Here is a 20,000-nt window from a genome sequence, read left to right as displayed (position 1 = left end):
ACTACTGCGCTGCGACAAGGACTGGAACTGCCTCCGCGTTTGGACCCTTTCTTCATTAACATCTCTTTGGTTTATTTACCTCCTCTTTCTTTGTTTTTAATCCTAATCCACAGGAGGTAAAATTCAGACTTTAGACTGCTGTTCAATTATTTCAGTGTCATTCTCGATCTAACAAGAATGGAATCACGCTCTGTAGGATTTGAACCTACGACATCGGGTTTTGGAGACCCGCGTTCTACCGAACTGAACTAAGAGCGCTTTCTTTTCATAAATAATTTTATGTGACCCCAATACATCTTGCATAATCGAATAGATATAATAGCCCTTGGCATAGAAGCTGTGAAAGAATAGGCTGCTGGAGGAAGAACCGCCCCAAAGCGGAACGGGCAAGTCAGCCAGAGCAACTTTGAGGGAAGCCAGCTCCTCATCTGACTTTGTTTGAAGGTCGGTGTCGAGGAATGGCATGGTCTCCGGGAGAAAGAAAGCCAAAGGAGCGAAAAGCACACCATCCTAGGTAAGCAGCATCTTTGAAGCGGCATCTCACTCAATATACGCAATTATAAGATAAGATCTGTCTTTTCCGGCCGATTCCATGCCACTCTACTTTGGACCCTCTTGCAGGAGCTCGGACTGAGTCTAGTTTAGGTCCATCCGAGGGTTTGGACGTCACTTCTTCACTTTTCTGCTTTTTGGATGGGTGCTCTCCCCCGAGTGAAGGCATAAGCCGTAGACAGTCACTAGTTTGATCGCTATGCCATTCTCGGCAACGATGTGGTGATAGCTGATCGACGAGTTGCTTCGGTCTACCTTGTTGAATCATCTACATTGATTGAGGACTCGATGTCAGAATGCATTCTTCGATACCCTGTTGTAGAAGTTTTCATCTAGTTCCTGTAGCTAGTCGTAGATGCATATTATAGCTGCTATCGGATCAGAGGTTCGGGGGATTTTTCACTTGATTATTTAAAAATAGATATTCATTTCATTCCTGTTGGATCTCTTGCTTTCAAGTTCTTTTAGTTTCTATGTAACTCAATCAGGACGTAGATGTAGATACGGATAGGGGTCAACCGGGTAACCAATCCCGGTGGCTGGATGACTCCTTCACCCTTAGATCGCAAGACTAAGGCAAACGAGGCGGAACCTCGGTGGCGTGATAGGCTGGTTCTCACCAGGGTCAGTCCTATCACAAAATTGGAGTTTCTAACCTCACTCTGCTTGGTAAGGCAGAGCCCTATGTTAGTCACATAGGCACCCCCCGGTTTCTTAGTGAAACTCATCAAGGTGAGGGTGGGCTAGCTTATAGCTATTCTATCACTCAGGGATCCAGAATGGAGCAACTGGGGGTGACGCGGAAGCCACCCGGGTGGGGCTGGTAAGATATGATATCAAGCGGTCTAGAATAGAATCGAAAGCTCAAAAGGGAAGTGAAGGATCAGTTCCTCCCATGCAATGTGGCATGGCTCGCTCGTGACTCATTGAGGAAGGGGCACGGTTCGAGATTATGTGAAGGACCCTAATGCTTAACATAAATAAGAGGACAAAGTCTTCCATTGAATGGCTGGTTTACAAACCTGGGCTCAGACGTAAGTCAGGAGAGGATTGAGCCTCTTGGTGGACTACAAGTTGAAGAGTTCATAATGTTGGGAAAAAACGGATCTGCCATTCCTACTCCCCAGTTATGTCATCCCTTACCTATGATTCCATCCTAGTTTTCGCCGCCCATGGTTCCGAGAGACCCAATTTATACAGAATGAGCACCTCACCCCTTTCTTTCCTTGTAGTTGGAGTTGGGCAAGATTTCACTTGTAAATGGATTGGCTTTAGATGCGGCTCATAACCACTGCTTGTGAACAGCTTGACTCCTGCTTTCCCGGCTACAGTACAGATTGTGCCAAAGACAGCTCGCTCCTGCTCAAAAATCACACAATAAGCCAAGGCAAGGCGGCCAGTTCTAATCTAGCTATTTCAAAACAAATTCTCATCTCAGGAAGACAGATCGAACTATTACAGATAGAACAGATAGATTGGTGTAGGCTCTAAGCCAAGCCGCCTATCTCGTGTGCTATAAAATACACAACGTACTTTCCCGAGCCTTTCTCAAGCTATTATGTCTAGTCCCAGGTACAAAGAGGTGTATATATAGCGTTCTCCTTCCTGCCTCGACCCTTTCGGCTAAGAGGAAATCCGGAGCGACAAAAGCGATTCCGGTCTCCCCACCATTCATTTGAAAGGTATAAGGCACGCCATTCGGTCCTTTCTAAAGTAGTAGTAGTGGTGGCTATCTCCGAAGTCTGGGATCTATTCCAACTTTACTTCATGTAAATAGTTGATAAGATTCGTGAACCCTGTTGAGTCCACGGGAAGATCTTCTTGTTCGGATTGCTAGCTTAGCTGCCCTTTTGGATACTACAATTTTCTTTTCATTTTACAGTTTACATCCAGGCCAAGTCCTTTTCTGCCTGTGGGAAACCAAGCAATGGATTCTCCCTGTGTCAATGTTATGGGTCCAATTCTAACTCTTTCATTGCTCTCTCCAGAAGCTTCACTTGCGACCTTATGCTTTCTATCCTAAATAGAGAAAGAGGGAAATAGGTCGTCAAATCAAAAGACGAGGCTGAGCGTTAGCGATGGGCTGGGTAACGAAGGGTGAGTGTCACGATGGTGCGAAGCAGAGAAGGAAAGTCAAGGGCTTTGTGGGCTAAGGGATCTCGATATGCCCCTTTAGATAAGAGTCAGTAGGCCTAGAAGGCTCCTATGCCAAAAGAAAATGCTCTACATGACTAAAGTCAAGGCGAACGGCATTAGTACAGCTGTTAAGAAGACTCTCCGATGTTGACTTTGTAAATTCATAGGCCTTTGTAACCGGTAGGTTACTTTTTACATAGAATTTCTAATGGAACTACCGTCTATTGTATAGGGCTACTATATTCATTTGTACTCGTCTACTAATGCCGGTCGGATTAGCTACATCGGATTGACTACTACCCTAGGATGATAGGACCAGTTGGAACGGCTTCTTCTCTTTCTACCTACACATCTCAGAGCTCATACACCTGCGCATCTCACTAGCGTCCTCTCTGTCCCGTAAGCATTTAGGGTCTTACTCTCTCTTCTCGGTCAGTATATTCCCCTAATCTCTCTATCATTGGCATTGGCATTGGAATAGCCAACAATAATAGGTAATGAACTCCTTGGGATCGAAAGAGAACTTTTGCTTTGGTCTCGAGGAATTGTTGAGCGAGGCTGACTTTAGAGGTGTAAGCACCGCGAGTCTCAATCCAGTCAAATTCCTGTTGGCTCATAACTGAGCGAAAGGCATAATAGATTCTTGCTCTTCTTAGCCTTGCAAATGAGGCGGTTGATAGACCCTTCCTGTCCTAGTGGTATGGTTAACATAAACTTCTGACTCTGAGGCTAGCTCTAGGACAAGCGGAGGTTCTTCTTTCTCCTCTGGGGTTAAGTCCAATACTAATGTGTATCTTTCTGCTTTATTCACTTCCTGAACAGTTTCTGTGCCCATTCTGGATTGAATACCTGTATATCTTGGTAAGATTAGGGTCAACGGTTTGTGCCTGTCTATTCCATCCATCCCTTCGTGGAGTTAGGGCGTGTGATGTGTCCTTTCCGATGCCCTCGGCCGCATTTCGGAATCAAAGAGTCATGGTGCTTTAGTTGTGGGTTAGCAGGGATAAGTTGGACTGCGCTAGTAGTTAGGGTGGTAAGATGAGCACCGCGATCGAAGGGCTCACTCTATGGAAGTCCTCTCCCACTTGAAAGCTAAATAAGGACACAAAGAATTGTATTCCATTCTTAGCAGAGGTTCCTTCCATCTAATCCCTCGAAGTACTTCGCTCACCTTCGAAGAGTGAAATGATCATTCAAAGCAGACTAACTAAAGGCATAGGGCAAAGGAGCTTAGAAGGGTGAGGGTGGCGGAGGGAATAAGGTATGAAATCACTTAGATAGAAGCATGTTGGATGACGGCCCCTATCGCTAATAAGAGACTGAATGGCAACAATTATGGATTCATAAATTTGGAGAAATAAGGTAATAGAAGGCTAGCTATATGCTTAACACAGCTAGTTCGAGAGCCATCGAAGTATCTAACTGCGCATTATAGCTAATCTGTCTGAGCCATCTCTTTTGAAGGTATGACACCTGCTAGGTTGACCGCGCCTCGAGGGAGACTATGGTAAGGTCGGATAGATCGAGTCTTTTGATACTCTTATTCTTAGGATTGGGCCCCTCAGTAATGAAAGCTATTGAAGAATGCCTCCCACCCGAAAGAGAAGAAGACATCGAGAAAACAGGGTGGCTCTCAAACTGAAACACATGTGGTAGGGTCTCTCTTTGTGAGCATACCAACCCGAGTTGGATCAATGAGGATGGTGTGATCTGACCTCTCAATCGTGGGTTTCCCCGTTCGAGGACTCCCTCGCCTTTGTCTTTCCTTTCGGCAGAGAAGAAGACGGAAAAACATAAGGGGATCTTTTTTTTTAAACTCCAAGGAGGATGGGCATGACAGAGTTTGGCAAGAATCATCCCTTCCTTTTTCAAAGACGACGAGCCGCCCACCTTCATTACCTAAGATGAAGAATTCTCACCCATGCTACGAGTCTGCGGTCAAGCGCAATCTGAGATCCCTCGTCGATAGACATGAACCAGGCGAGTCCGAATCCCTTTCTGTTTTGTTTTGTCAGCTGATCTTACGAGCTTTCATAGAAAGCCTATATCTTATAGCGCGTACAAGAAGAAGTGGTGGACAATCTTCTCTGCGCTCTTTGACCTACCATAGATCCTTAGTGGTGGACCGATCGACCTCAAGCCCTATCGTCAAAGACAGACTCTTTTAGTGCAATGAGATAGGTACTTTCAAAAAGTCAGTGGTAGGTTGTTCTCGTCAAGCAGTAAGGCGACAATCCAATCCTGAGCTTCGTCAATAGGCGTCCAATCCTGGGAAAAAAGTAGGGTAGAATCGCCGAGTCGTCTAGCCTAGTAAAAAGCAAGAGCCCCTGCCTCAACTCCACAATCACAATCATTTGTAAAGTAAAAAAGGGTGGTTTGCTCGTGCAATCTACGATAAATTCGTTCATTCACATGTTTTATTTTATCTGTTTGACTCAGAAGGAGGAGAAGACGAAGCCGAAGATACAGAAAGAATCGTCTCCAGCGCACCGATGGGAGACGGGGCCCCCGCAAGGAAAAGTGCTGCTCTCATAACCGACTGTTTTTAATCTTTTTATGGATGTGATATATCTGATGTTCAATTCTGTCATAGGGGCTGCTGCACACTGATATAAATCAAATTGAATTACGTCATCCGAGTGAAAATCAGACGATTCCACAGTTTGACCTGTCTATTAATGTCACGTCCCGCCTGTGCAGACTGACCTTTCTTTCATGACACTCTCGGCCATAAGCTGTATTATGTGTTTTCGCTAGGACCGACTTCTTTCGGGGCTACTCTCCTCCCGCTAGAAATGTAATAATACATCGAGAGTCTAATCCCGTGGCCCCCTCCGGCCAAATCAGTTCATTTCGCTCTCAGCGACCGCTCTTCGTTTAGGACGGACCGCTCTTCCTCTTCGGGTCCTCCTTGACTTATCTTTCTCCGGTCGTCCCCTCCGATCATGATCTACTTACTCCCTGTGATATAGCTTATGTTCAATAGGATCGAGACTACTCTAACAAACAATTGAAAATGAGAGGCAAGCAGGAATTGAACCCACTAATGGGCCAGCGCTTGGCGTTTACTCTAGCCCGTCTTTATAGGATAGATAGACCTATTTATTCAGTTGTCTTTCCCCTTACCTTATCAGTAGATCGGTGGAGGCCCGACCCTTGGTCCGACCTTGATGCCATAGTTTGGAGGGGGGCTGAGCAGTGGGTTGGAAAGAGTTGTAGAAAGAGAGGAATCGAGATAAAGTGCACTTTCCCTTGATGTCAGTCTATTCCAACAAAGCACACAATAAGTGAGATGAGCCTGCCAGCTCCGCCTTGGCCCTATGCCTTTTGGCCAGCTCGTCTGGACTTGGCTTTGACCGGTCTGCCCCCCTCTTGCAAGGATTCGACGCCTCCACTTGATGCTTTACGCCCACGCTTCGTTCAGGCAGCGCTACTCGGATATGTCTTGCCAATCGCCAAAGCAGTGCTACTTCCAGGATTTTTTTCGGCCAAGCTCGGGAACCTTCCCTTTAGTGAAAGGCTCTATCCCGGGACGAAGATAAAGAGGGGGGGAAGGCCAAGTACGAGATCACAGGGATCGGGCTGGAGCTTGACAAGAGCGATACAGGAAACCATACAATCGAAGGCTAGCAAGAAGAAGCAAAAAGATAGTCAAAGCTCAAGGGATTCATCACGAAGGCAAGTGCTCCAGCGGAAGCTATCAATTCAAAGGGAAGACCGGGTAGTGGTAGTTAACCGGGGGAGGGAGCAGCTCATCCGTCAGGATGGGATCCCTCTACTTCACGTTTTTGGCTTATCTTTTTATTGCTCAGACGCTTCCCATTGTCCGTCTGGTTGATGAAATAGGGGTTCCCGGTGAAGAAGAGGAGAAAGAAGACCTCAATCGTAAAGTAAGATCATATATCCTTTACACCCTGTCACGAACTATGATGGAACTGCCCGGCTAGCCATCTCATATGCTTCACACATGATGTTCGATTGCTTTCATAGAGCACATGACTATCTTCCAATCTAGTCTCGGTGGATGCTTTGCTACACACCCCTTTACTGGGACTGTCTTTGGCAAAGCCCGGTGATTGTATAATGGATACAGCTCATTGAGAAGAAGGCTTTCCCTCTTTCCTGTCCGGCCAAGTTTGAACTTCGATCGCTGGAAACTCATGCTTTCAGGCTTGCGTGCTTGTTCGAAACTCTTGATCTTCTCTCTAATCCCCATGCCATGATAGGAAAAATGGACCTCAATAGTAAGAAAACCCTGGAACAACGGAAAGGCTTCTCCCAAGGGAGATGGTCCCATAGCGTCTATCAGAGTCTGTTGATTGCCTTTTTATCTTTCTCCTCCTTCCCCTTCCATTCTATATCAGCTAGCTGGAAAAAGGGCTGTCCCGATGTGACTTGTCATCCTTGATGGCGGTCTTCTAACTCTTATGGCTACTCCATGCGGCTAGCGCCTTCCCATCCGAGTGACATAAGCCTTCCCCTGCAGTGAAGTTTCTTCCGCTTGAAAAAAAAAAGCATTTCTTATCCATCGCTCGTAGGGGTACTACTTCTCTCCTACTATCAAACCATATCGAAAAAGGAAGTCTTTCTAGCACTGATATGGCTCATGCTCCATAGCCTACTTAATTAACCATGCTCTCGTTCGTGCCCCATGTCTTCCATAAGTAAGTAAATGGCTCATAAGACAAGCAAGAATTCAAGCATCATTTCCAGGCACGTGTAAAATCAAATAATAAGGGACGGTCGGGATCGGTCTTTGTGCCTATGGGAATAAAGAACCTGGCCTTCGGGCAATTCATGTCTTTCTTTGATTTAGTACTACTTTAGTTTTTCAAAGGAAGATATTTTCTTTCCCTGCAGTGCTATAGTGCGCTTGGACTCTATCTCCGCTCCGCTGTCTGGCTTTCATGAAGAAAGATTGAAAGCGTCCTTATGTCAAAGATGTTCGTGTACTTTAGAAATAGGACTGCTCTTTCTAGGACTGTTAGCCCTGGTCTCTAGCCACCTAGAACTACCAGAGACTCGATCCACCTCAGGAACATTCAAAAGACTAAACTGGAACTCACTTATTGTCTCATGCCACCTCGGAAGATAAGACATATTCTCAGACAGAAAAGAAAGGACTTACCACTTGGCCACACTAAGAAGCCGGAGTCTGAGCTAGTAGCTAGCCCCAGGTATAGAACTGGAGTTCTCTATCAGGGAATTCCAGGAGTGAAATAGCAGGATTTTTTTTTTCATTGGATAGTGGTGCTACATGGAGTTAGGAAAAATAGGATCTCATGTGGAAGAAGGGCTAGACTGAAAGAAGATCTAAATAAGACAGGATTGTGACCTAATAAGCTAAAAATTCCGGACTCTACTCTAAGAAGTAAGCAAGCGCTACGCCCCTTGAAAGCGAAAGCGAGGAAAGGCTAATTGCGAAGAATCCTGTTATCGAATTAGCTCTTGCTGCGCCTTGTTCTCGAATAAGCTCTTTGAAACAGGAAAATAGCGTATCGTATAGGATATAGGAATGGAAAGGTATCGATTGCGGGCGGCTTTGAACCGGAGAGTTCTAAGGATCGTTGCGTAGGCCTCTTATCTTTGCGGGTGGATGCCCATGGAAAGCTGTTAAAGCAACTGACACCGGTTAATCAATAGTAGTGAGATCCACATCCCTGTCCCCTTCTTGAACAACCTATTCTGTGCGTGGAAGAAAAAGTTGTTTTGCTATAGCACCAAGTTTTATCCTGCAATGATCACCATTTACGCCGCACATAATCGTCTTATAACTGTTAGGAATCTTTCTTCCCATCGGGGAGATCGATCAATTTCAATTTCTCATGCCAGCCCATGAGGGATAAAATCATTCTTAGTTTTGCCGCTAGTGAAGAACAACATTTCTCGAAATAGAGGCGACCGAAGGGAGGGAAAAGGTCTTCATTGATTTCGCCCATAGGTGGGATCTAAATTCCTCCTTTTTGACATGCCACTTCCAGGGAAATGCTATTTGCTAGTTTTCCCAGAGGAAACGATCGGCCCATCGATACCGTATGGAAACAGGAACAAGAGAAGAACGAAGCCCTACATCGCTGTCTTCCGGGGTATTGAGAATGTGGTATTGCTTCGCGCGGTCTCAGTCTCAGTAGGTTGCTAGCTTCCTTGCTCCGATATGAGTTGATAAGTATCCGGGGAAGTCCCCTATAAGGCTAGTCCCGTTCCACTCTTCTCTCAATGTCAGTGCTTGGGGATCGGGTACAGCGAGATCACTTTTCAGCTTGTTAGTCTGCTATGCATGAAAGCAAGGAGGAGTTTTTCTTTAATTACTCGGCGGTATGTGATCAATTTGTATACAAGGTCTCACATGTAGAGATGCCCTACCCATAGAGGAAGGAGTTGGTAGCAGACAAGTCATTCAGCAATGAAACTTCCATGGCGTAAATAAATGGATCTTTCACGAATCTGTCTAGAGAGATCTATATTGCATAGATAAGGTGCCTATCTCTACACGTCCACAATGAGATCAATCAGAAAAGCAAAGAAGGAGCTTTCTTGGAAAGCCTTGGTATGGTCCACTCGATGAGTATCCCTGGAATTTACCTTCCAAATTGTAAAGAGAAGGTCTTACTCCCTACCGTTGAATGCGTGTGGTCAACTGTGTAATCGAGGAAGCCAACATTGACTGACTTTCATGGTTCAGATTCGAAAGAAGAAAGAGTTTGGGATGAAAGTCCGAGCTTTGCTATCAATATTTCGTAGTTATACCGTTGATACTCTTCTTTGAATAACTGACCGACGGCGGAATGGTAAGCTTCCTCGTTCGCTTTCGCGGGTCAAAGAAGATCAATATGTAACATAACGGAAATGAAAGCTAAAATAGCAACATGAGATAGGAGAGAGTTGACCCAGGCAACGCCAATCTCGATTCAACTACATACAGTTGGTGTAAGGGGAGAACAGCTGTTGAGGAGTCAAATCTTTCTAAGGAATCTCCTTTTCACACAGACACCATTATGAACAATTCGTTCACTTTGCTTTGGCTTGATGGAAGTCACAGTATTCCTCAAGCTTTGTTCCTATGGCTTTCGATTCTGGATTCGGAACAGGTTTGATAAGTCCTTTGCTAGATGCTATCTTGTATACCACGCCCAGTGGGGAAGATATATTGCTGCGTAATGACCGTACCCTAAAGACTATGTACATCTTAATCTGAACAAGTACTAACACTAAGAGAGTCACCTGTGCTCAGACAAAGGGACTAGGAATATAGATAATGGTTTATTCTTTAGTCGTATCCAGAAGGCATTCTATCGCCATAGGACTACCTTGTTAGAGGTAGTGCCTATCTATCCCTTGTCATAGCAGGCCTCATCCGTGAAGGCTAAGACGTGGATGCACTCTAGGGCGCGAACCTTTTCTTTTTTTGAAACTAAAAACATAAGATGATAGGCCGAAGTTGGAAATGAAAGGTCCCGAGGTCCATAAAACAAAGGCATTATAAGCCCAATTATCCGCCTTAGATAAGAATGATGACCTAAACGCGTGTATAGTGCTGCACGACTGGTAAGATAAAGGAGAGCCTTCCAAGTGTGCATCAGACTAGTAAATAGATTAACTACCAGCTAAGCTAATAGGATGGTGGCATAGCAAGGAAGTCCCCCTCAGAGAGGTGGGCTGGGTATGAGCGAGTCGAGACCATGGATACGACCTTCTCAGTAGATCGCCAAGGTGAGACTCTTGAATCAAAGGTAGACAGCCTAAGAGGCTTCATTCCAAGGGGCAAACAGTAGTTTATTCAAGAAGATCTGGGCCCCACAGCCTAATAGAGTAGAGCGCAGAATACTTTCCCAAAAGATTGTTTTCTATTAGTCAGAGAATCTCAGAAGCTAAGCTTTGATTTGAAAAGGCACTGCTCTCACCGGCGTATGTGCCTAGATTAGGTAGGACTAGCTGCTTAACCGGCCACTTGACTCTTTCCTACCCCTATGGGAAGCATGAAGGAATTCTTCTATGACTCTAGGCGAAAGGCCATGGATCACTCTTACTATAGAGAAATCCTTTCATTGAACTCCTCGTACTAAAACCTGTCCTACACCATGGACTCTACACTACATACTTGATTGACTGGCTTAGTAGACCGACACCAATGTGCTAATTCTTTTATTGGTAATGGTATGTTTTGTACGTGGATACCACGAGGTTTAGTAATTGATATGGAACAACAGACTTAAAGTCTTGAACGTTCTACGAGGACCGATCTATCTTCTGCTCCGTAGGTACATGTTAGGGCGCTTCAAAGTTGTTTCATTTCAATTTCAAAAAGGGTGTTTATTAGCGGCATTGGCTTGCGCCAAATTTGCTCATTAAAAAATCTTCTTCAATGTCTGAAGTTGCAATTGTACTTTTTTTTTTCTCTGGCTACTGATTGATACATAAATACCTTTTACAAAGCAACTCGCACCGCACGTCGCGAGCAGTGGGTTGCCCTGTTTTGGCTTACTAAGTCACGTGTAAGGCTTGCATATTGGAGACTCTTATCAGTCAGTACAAAGCCAGCCAGGCAGAAGAAGAAGGATTCTCTTCGAGGTGTCCATCCGTGCCAATAAAAGAAAAAGAAAGAGTTCAACCCACTTGAAAGAGGAAAAGTACCGGAAAGTACGGATTCGGGTTCATCCCTCAATCAAGCACTACTTGAAGGATAGATTCAACCATACGCCTAGATCGGAAGGAGTACGCTCTAAGAGCAGCTTTCCCCGCTCTTACCTATGCATTCAAGCTCACCTAACTTGGTTCTAGTGTTGTGACTGGTACTCTACCAAATCAAGAAATTCTTGGATTGGTTGCTTCTTAGAGAGCAGCTCTTCCGACAGCTCGTATTCATCCCTTCCCCATGAGGACAATCAGCCCCTTGCTTTCATTTGAATATTGGCCCTCGCGCTTCACGGCTAGATTGGAGTAACTCATAGCTAGGGCTTTCTATTTCAGAAGGACGGCTTCTACTCCACTGAGCTCATCGCCCCTTTCTATCCCTTGAGTGAGGTTGAGGTCAGAATTCTCTTATTTAAAGAAAAAAAGGAATCTCTCTGACAAGGGCAACGGCTGGGAAAGAAAAATCCCTTATCTATCTTTCTTTTATTGTCTCAAAGAAATCCATTCCGGAAGCGGAAGGTCGGCTTGGCCTTGCGTAAATCAGATATCTTGTCCCAGGCTACTCTCTTCCCTTGTAGGGTACGCTCCCAAGAAGATCAGGTGAGCCCGAAGACCGAATCAATGTAACTTACACTTTTCTTTGAATTGAGGCTGTTATAGAGGCAAAGGCTTTTGCAATTCCAGAGGGCTCTCCCTGCAGGCTCAATGTATGCTATAGCTCCATAAAGTGTGAGTTTGGCCTCAGGCAGGATAGAGAGAAAGCTGTGAGTTCTCGTTGTCCTTCGACCCCTTCCTTTGGCCACGTCTACCATTTCATTAAGTCAGTTCGGTAGCTAGGTCAAGACCCAGCCGTCACATCAAGATCGTAAAATATAGATGCTCACCAACGGCTGAGAAAGTGAAGCCGTTTGGCAATTCGTAATACTCACCAAAGCGTTCCTTGAACAGGGTTTATAGTAAAGAAGATATTTCATATCTCAGAGCATCAAATGCTAAAGTCAGATCGGGGTCGGGTCGAGGCAAATTTAATAATGGTAAAGGGCGCCGCCACCACAGAGCATAAATGACTACAACTGCCAGAGGAAGTAAATCAGAAGAATCATTGAAAAAGAAGTCCATCTCATAACAAATCCAAATTCCCTCCATAAAGAGATTCCTGCACGGAGTAGTTACTTACAGAATCTCAACCTATTAAGGCTCGGTGCGGTACACGGAACATCTCAATAAAGACAGTAAAAGCAACTACTTTCAAGCATCTCGTAGTTGAGCGGTACTGCCCAGTTCCAACATGGACAAGGACTGCTGAACATGGATAGAACGAGAGTCGAACTCGCATGTCTCTCTCTCTTGCTATCCCCTTCCCCTGCTATGCTTCCTTCCTCCCTACCGATCAGTGAGCAGCACTACTGTTTTATCAGCGGTCTTCTCTCACTTAAAAGTCTCCCAGACCCGCCTTCTGTACTTGGAAACGAGCTAACAAACGTTAGCGAGCATATAAGAGGGCATGAAATAGCTCTACCGGGACTTCTCCTTATATATAGCTTTTAGATATATCTCAAGATAGCTTTGAACTACTTCCACGCAAGGAAAGATAGTACGTACTACCAATATCAGGGAAAGCAGACTGAGATACCGCTTGAAAAAGATAGATGACAGGTATGTGTTGAAGCATATCGAGAGAACGAGAACTGAAATGAACCATATCGAGCACTGGTCTCACTCTACAAGTTAAGTTCGATGAGCTCCTAGCGTACCTGTGCCTACTATCTACTTAGTGTGTGTGCTTAGGGAAAGCAAGTAAGCTGAGCAGTAGTGGGGTCAAGGGCGATCCCTTTCGCCTTTGAGCCTCTTCCTTCGAGGAGGAGATAGAATGGACCTGATAGACATGCCTAAGACCGGAGCCTGTCTTGTGAATCAAGTTCGAAGGGCCTATTCGTATTCATTTACGGTTCCCGTTTCATGACTAGATAATGGTTACCGAGCAAATAGCAGTTGAAAAGGCTGTAGCTGCATCAAAAGCGAAAAGAAAGGGTGGTCAATCCGATCCGATGATTCGCCCCTAGAAAGGGTGTGAGCGAGAGGCAATTCTTTCTCTTTTTTTTCTTATCTGGGAAGGCCAAGGGTAAGTCGGCATTTGCTTAAGATAGGGGTGTCCGCGGGTGGATCAGAATGAGTCCTGCGGTGCACCTTAAATATTGGTAAGTGGGACTCATTAGAGCGTATTGGTCTTTCAAGCACCTGGGGCTTCCTTCTTTGCCAATTCCAGTTCCGAGTCAGGTCGCACCAAGGCTTGTTGTTTTCCTAAATGCCTCAGGTTTTTTAATTCCGTATTCCTATGTCCGTGACCCAATATCCATCCAGCTTGTCAAGCTTTTTCGTTTCATCGAGTGGGCCTGCACATCACTAAAACGAGGATAAGCACCCCAACCTTAGCATCCTAAAAAGCAAAGTCAAATCCATTTTTGAAGAAAATAAATTCCTGATCTATTAAAGAAGTATCAAAAGAGTATCCTTTATTAGTATTAGTATTAGTACGACCACATCCATGATTCTGTCTTTGCGAAGATTGATTACTCACGGCACACACACTATATCTTCGATGATTTCCATTCCCCTTGGTTATATTCATTCCGTTAGGAATTCCCAAAATGAAGACGCGCCGGCTTCTCGCCTACTCCTACTACTCTTTCGACTTCTACTTTCGGCTTAACCCCAGTGCTTCCGTTCATAACTGCACCATACGGATTTTCAATGCGATAAGATCTTGTGAAGTAAGGTTTGAAGTGAGTGATCCCACTTCTGATGTAAGTGATGCTATGTGCTCTTATCTGTATGTTCTAACTGCTGTCCGTGCCCCCCTTTGCTCTGGGTTTTGCTTCCGAAAAGGGTCTTAGACCCCCGCTTGGGAAAAGCATGGTTCAGGTAATGTATCTACGCGAGCCTGGTTTAGTTTCTGTCCATGACAGGCCGAAAAACTTTTTTCAATCCATATGTAGAAAAAGGGACTTAGGCAAGCAAAAAAGGAAAGCATGTGGGCCTTTGAGTTTTTACCTTAGATTTAGATAAGGTCACTTCTTTTTAGGAAGTCTCTGTAAGGCTCTAGCGTATAAATAGCTTTCTTCTTTTTTTTTTTTGGAATGCCTTCGTCCGAATCTTTCAGGAGTCTGTGTAAGCTTAGCAGTTAAGAAAACTCCTATTGTCATATTCTCATAGGATTTCCAGTGCAAGCCCAGGTAAATCCCTTCCCATCATAGAAGGATGATATGTGTACGGGATCAAAAGGCGGATATGCTGGTTAAATGGTATCTTTCTTCTCCTTTTCTAAGATTATAACCTTAGCAAAACGGGTAGAAAACACTTTTCCAGTATATCTCAGCCGGTGTCTTGTATGGACACTGTTGTTGAGTTGGTTGGCTCCATAAAGGAGTCCTTCAATCGTCTTGTAAACCGTTATGTACCCCAGATTCAAACTATTCCCCTTGAACAAGGGATGAAGTTTGAACCAACCTGGAAAACTGTGCCGACCCACTCTTTAACTCAGAGGGTATGGATCGAAGAATTCGCAAGCCCCGTGCTACCGGCTGGAGCCAATATGCTGACGTTATCTTTATATCAATATAAATCTCCCGCACCTATCGGTACAGCATCCTCAAACCTTAGAAAAGATCCAATTACTACTAATACTAATGGGCTTTACTCAAGCTAAGCTATAGGATTTCTTTCTCCCCCTTTCTCTTCGAAGAAGTCTACAACAAACAAGTGGGAGAGGCAGGATTCGAACCTACGTAGAAAAACTTCAACAGATTTACAGTCTGTCGCTTTTGACCACTCGGCCACTCTCCCCTTCCCGGGCCGAGGCCCCCCTCCATCAATGGGTTCTAAGAAGGAGGGATAAAAACCTGAAATAAAGCTTATTGATTTGATTGAAGGGAACTCAGACTCTTTTTTAGCTTAGCTAGCGTTCCGCTAGTCAGTTCATAACAATCTCTGTACAAAGGGCAAAGCTTCTACGACAGCTCCCCCCTAGTCGCTTCTGGCGAAGCTGCGAGTTCATGAGCAAGTGAATTGAACGAACCAAGTTCCTAAACTAAAAAAGGGAGTAAGAAATAGAAAAAAAAGAAACAAGAAACTTCCCACTTTGGATGTCCCACGATTCTGCTAGTTTAGAAACTAAGGGGAAGGACAGGGGTCGCTAGGTCAGAAAAGCTATAACTCCAAATTCTCCCCAAGTAGGATTTGAACCTACGACCAGTCAGTTAACAGCCGACCGCTCTACCACTGAGCTACTGAGGAACAACGGACTTAAGTTAAGGAAGCCGACTCTCGTTCTTTGGACACCAACCTATGACCGAACAAAAAAGGGTTCGTCACTCTTTTTCACATACACCGGGATAAAAGGTTACGATAGCAAGCCCCTCCTCGGCCGGAGAGCCTCCAGGACAAGGGGGCGGCGGTCAACCATCCACTCTCGAGATTCATCTTTATCAATCGATCTCCGCGTCCTGCCAGTTCGCTAAGTAGACTCACTCTCCCGAGGGGCAACAATGGAACTATTCCTGCCAAAAACAAGGGACCTACTTCTCATCCTAGGAGTTAGCAGGTATGATTGCCTCTCTGTCTGTCTCTCCGAGTTTATACTACTAATTAATAAGTAGCACTTCTGCTATTCAATCATAGAATCGATTCCGATCAAGCTGAAAGATGAAAGAAAAAAGCCCTATATATATATATTTATTCTTTATTAGTAAGCTAGCGCCCTGCAATCAAAAAACAGCGCTAACGAGCAAGAAAAGGCCCCTTACTATACTATAGTAGTTAGTCTTTTTCAAACAAAGGAAAAATATCTGGGCAAAGACATACGCTCAACTCAACCAGAAAGCGACTACGTTCCTCGGCAGACAAATAGGTAGAACAACATCATATAATTGAATTAATAAAAAAGCACTACTTAAACCTTTCATTGAAATTATTATTATGATTCCATTAGTTGATATGGAATCGCTCAAAGTCAGAGCAAAAGTAATAATAAAATAACATAAAAAATAGAAGGGCTCTTGAATCGGTTTCGGTTGGCTTGGTTTCTTCATACAGCTGGGAAAAAAGACAGATCCTTCACTCTTTCTTTTGGACTTGATCCTCCCCGATTGAAAGCTACTTGAGCTTGCCTATTGGTCAAGTGGCCTGAAGCTCATCTAAGGATGTCAGTCATAGTTGCTTTCGCCCTTGGCCTGAAACTTCAACCTGCCATAAAAAAGTGGCATGATTCTAATTGCCCGATCCTATGGTTTAGAGGTGGAACGCGGATCCTGCTCCCGTGTGGTACGATCCGGCTTATACTTGTACTGATAGCACGGGTACTTTGCTTCCTTGTTGGCTTGGGGCAAATCCCTTCCCTACACTGAACGGAAGGTCGGTACTAGGAATCTATCAAAAAGATCTGGTCCGGGGAGCTATCTCACGAACTGAACTTCTGAATATTAGCTTTGCAACTACGTGCTTCGAACCTTTCCTGGGATTGTTGTGCCTGCTTGTCCTCATCGAATTGGAGAACTTTTTGGTACGCCCCTTCCTCTCTTCTTTTCGAAAAGTCAGACTCTGCTCAGGGAGTAATCTTAGATCGGGTCGTGCCCCCCCTTCCATCACCCTCGGGGGAGGAATCATTCCATTCAGCAGTCCTACGTGGGTCAGTGAATGTCTTTTATGAAAGGATTAGACGGTGACAACTAGTGCTGTGAACAATCCCTATCATCAAATCTCTGAGCTCAGGAAGTCAGGTTAAGACGTCGACTTATACAGGGTCTTGCCCGAGGAGATGAAAAAGAATTCCTGTCTTTAGAAGTCAATCCCACTAAACTACACTTGTACGCTTGACATGAAAAGTAGAGGCAAGCGGAGTCAAAGGCCTCACCTCAACAGGATAGAGGCTGCTCCTGGAAGCGGAAGAAGAAGTCCAGTATTGAACGGCAGGACTTGAAGCAGACCGGACACTCTCGCCTCACATGCTAATCTTCCGGTCCGCTGATCTACTGCATCGGAGAGCGTATCGCCTTACTATGAATTCTCTGACCCAGACTTGGTATCCATGTTAGGAAGTCAAAAACGCTCCTTGCCGCTGCACTAATTTCGTTCATCAGTCAGAAAAAGTCGGGATTCGATCTCCACGAAAGGCTAAAGGAACATAAAAAAAGCGAATCATCTTTCTCCACCCAATTAAGAACAAACTCCAAAGCAGTCAAAAAAGAAGGGCTTTGCCCCCCTTCAAAAAATAGATCAACAAAGATATCTTGCAAACCCTGTAAGGTTTCAACTTGTGAGTCTAGATGCCCCGGCTGAGAAAGTGAAGCCGTCTGGCAATACGTAATACTCCCCAAAGCGTTCCTTGAACAGGGTTTCAAGTCGAATATTCATTTATGAATGCAAAGCATAAAAGGCAAAAGTGAGATCGAGACCCGGATCGGGGAGATTCAATGCGGGTGGGCGCCCCCCTCTAAAAAGGGAATAGAGAACAACAACAGCTATGGGATAGATAAGAAACGAAAAAGAAAAAAAATCGATCTTTTTATCCATTTTACTTACATTCAAAAAAATCTTCCCTCCATACAGACTGAACCCCGTCAAGCCTGTAGGACTAGTGTTTTGACTATATAGAGATGTGGTTGGTTGTTGACCAAAAAAGACATGGGAAAAGGAAAGCACTCACTGAGTTACTTACGAATCAGAAAGATTGAGGCTGACTACGGCCTCAGATGATTAGGCGGGGACAGGATTCGAACCTGCAATCTTCAGGTCATGAGCCTGATGAGTTGACCAATTACTCTACCCCGCTTCTTCCCTCTTGAAACTGAAAACATATAGATTAGCAAATGAGACTGCCCACACTGAACACCAACCCAATCTCGAAGAGAATCAGTACACGAAACTACATATCCGCTGATCTATATGCCCTGACGTGAACGGCAGCTTTCAGTGAGTCTTAGTTTGATGATCGAACATTCTTTCATAACGCAATTATGTTTAATCATCGGTGCGAGAAAGACAAATAGGTCGGGCACTCTCCTCGCAGCGATCTTGTGCTGCCAATGGTTGGCGCTGATCTTAGTAGGACCAGGACGGCGTATTTGACACTTCAATCAAATACCCGCTCAGGATATGAGCGAAAATATACACCTGTTACAGTGTAACCTTCACCCACGCCCGTGGGTCTGAAGGACCTCCACAGACTGAGGTCACTAACCTCACATCTGAGTGTTTCCACTCATGACGCCTTTTCTCTAACGGCATTCTAAGCTCTCGATCCATACACGAGTTCTGGGTAGAATGGTGTCCAGGGGGTGGAAGAAAGATAGAAGACGAAGTAGGGAAGCCAGCCAACCCCTCTCCTTTTATAATGTCGAGCTACTTCATACCTTGTTCTATCAACAACACGCTACTTCGTTCCTCTCCCTATCAGTCGAGTATCTCCGCTCCTTACTCTAACAAGTATGCTTCTAAACTCCAAGCTCTAAAGAACCTGCAATGAAACATACCTCTCCCAGGTTCTATCAAAGAAGCTTCAATCCCTCTCCTTATAGAATAGAAATGCAACTACGTTCCTTTAGCGGTTAAGTAGGATTTATTCATATCATAATAGAAGGGATAGGTTTTAGTCCTGGTTCAAGGTGTGAAGAGAGAGGCTGTCCCAAAAGGACAGGTACAAGACGAAGTGGCAGAAAGATAGAAGTATTGCACCCTTCTATGCCTTTTTTTTTCATGCTGATTGAGTAGAAGAAGTCAGATAGAAGGACTAGTCCCTTAGGGAATGATCTTATCTGGCTTTAGACTCCTTTCAACGACACAAGGGACAAGGTTATGAAAGAGTTTGCCTAAGAAGCTTAAGGGCCCATGCCGCAACACAGCGCTCAAACTTTCAACTCAACGGCTGGCTTCGTCTTCACTTTCAAGCTGGAACAGAACGTAAGTTGACAACCTTTAGCTTCTACTACAACAACTATAGACCTATCCTTCCTACTTAACCGCTTAACGGCAGCTTTAGCCTTCCTGCCCTAACCCGACCTCTTTCTCCAATCGAAGACTTGCGTACTCTGAGACCGTTTGGGGGACCTGCTTGCCCTTCTTCCCTCTCGGAAAAGAACTCCGTCAAACAATTAATGCCTTTGATGCAACTAGCCGGGCGGGTGGAAGTCGACTGAGGAATAGGATCCTTTTTCCGTTCAGTAGTTCTGCACATCGGATTGTGCAGCCGAGGAAAAACCTCATATCCCATAGTGGTTGGATAGGCCGATCCTTATCCTGAAAAAGATAGCAAACTGAGTAGACGTTGAAATGAAAGAGTCTTCCTTCTGATCCCAAGGAATGCGCGTCTGATGGTATCGTATATAAGAGAAAAGTTTTCTCGTTATTCGGGTTCGGAAGACTTGAGCAATAGGTTTCGACTCGGTCAACTGTCTTGATGAAGATTGACTGACAACAAGAAATGACGTAAGTGATAGATAGAAAAGTACGCTAATCTTGAAAGTTTTCCATTTTGGAGAAAGCGGCGGGCCCAAGGAGCTCTCCAATCGTGCCTCGAAATGAGGCCGGAGAGTCGGTAACCTGGGATCGCCTAAGATCGAATGGAACTGTCTTTGATTAGATGGAAACAGATAGATAGACAGTGTGTAGTGATTTCTTTAATTGTAGTC

At 44.8% G+C, this 20,000-nt stretch overlaps 2 non-coding genes across 2 annotated transcripts; both read right to left on the bottom strand.

The window, feature by feature from the left end:
• Nucleotides 1-184: 184 nt before the first annotated feature.
• On the bottom strand, nucleotides 185-258 carry TRNAW-CCA (transfer RNA tryptophan (anticodon CCA)). Its single transcript has one exon. It is a non-coding gene; the product is annotated as a tRNA-Trp (tRNA).
• Nucleotides 259-15,079: 14,821 nt separating this feature from the next.
• Nucleotides 15,080-15,162, bottom strand: TRNAY-GUA (transfer RNA tyrosine (anticodon GUA)). Its single transcript has one exon. It is a non-coding gene; the product is annotated as a tRNA-Tyr (tRNA).
• Between the last annotated feature and the right edge of the window lie 4,838 nt (nucleotides 15,163-20,000).

Source organism: Vigna unguiculata, unplaced genomic scaffold (assembly GCF_037176805.1).
Source record: "Vigna unguiculata cultivar grain cowpea cultivar isolate G323 ecotype 2 unplaced genomic scaffold, ASM3717680v1 ptg000227l, whole genome shotgun sequence".
Lineage (NCBI taxonomy): Eukaryota > Viridiplantae > Streptophyta > Magnoliopsida > Fabales > Fabaceae > Vigna > Vigna unguiculata.
This window is presented reverse-complemented; position numbering and strand designations above follow the sequence as displayed.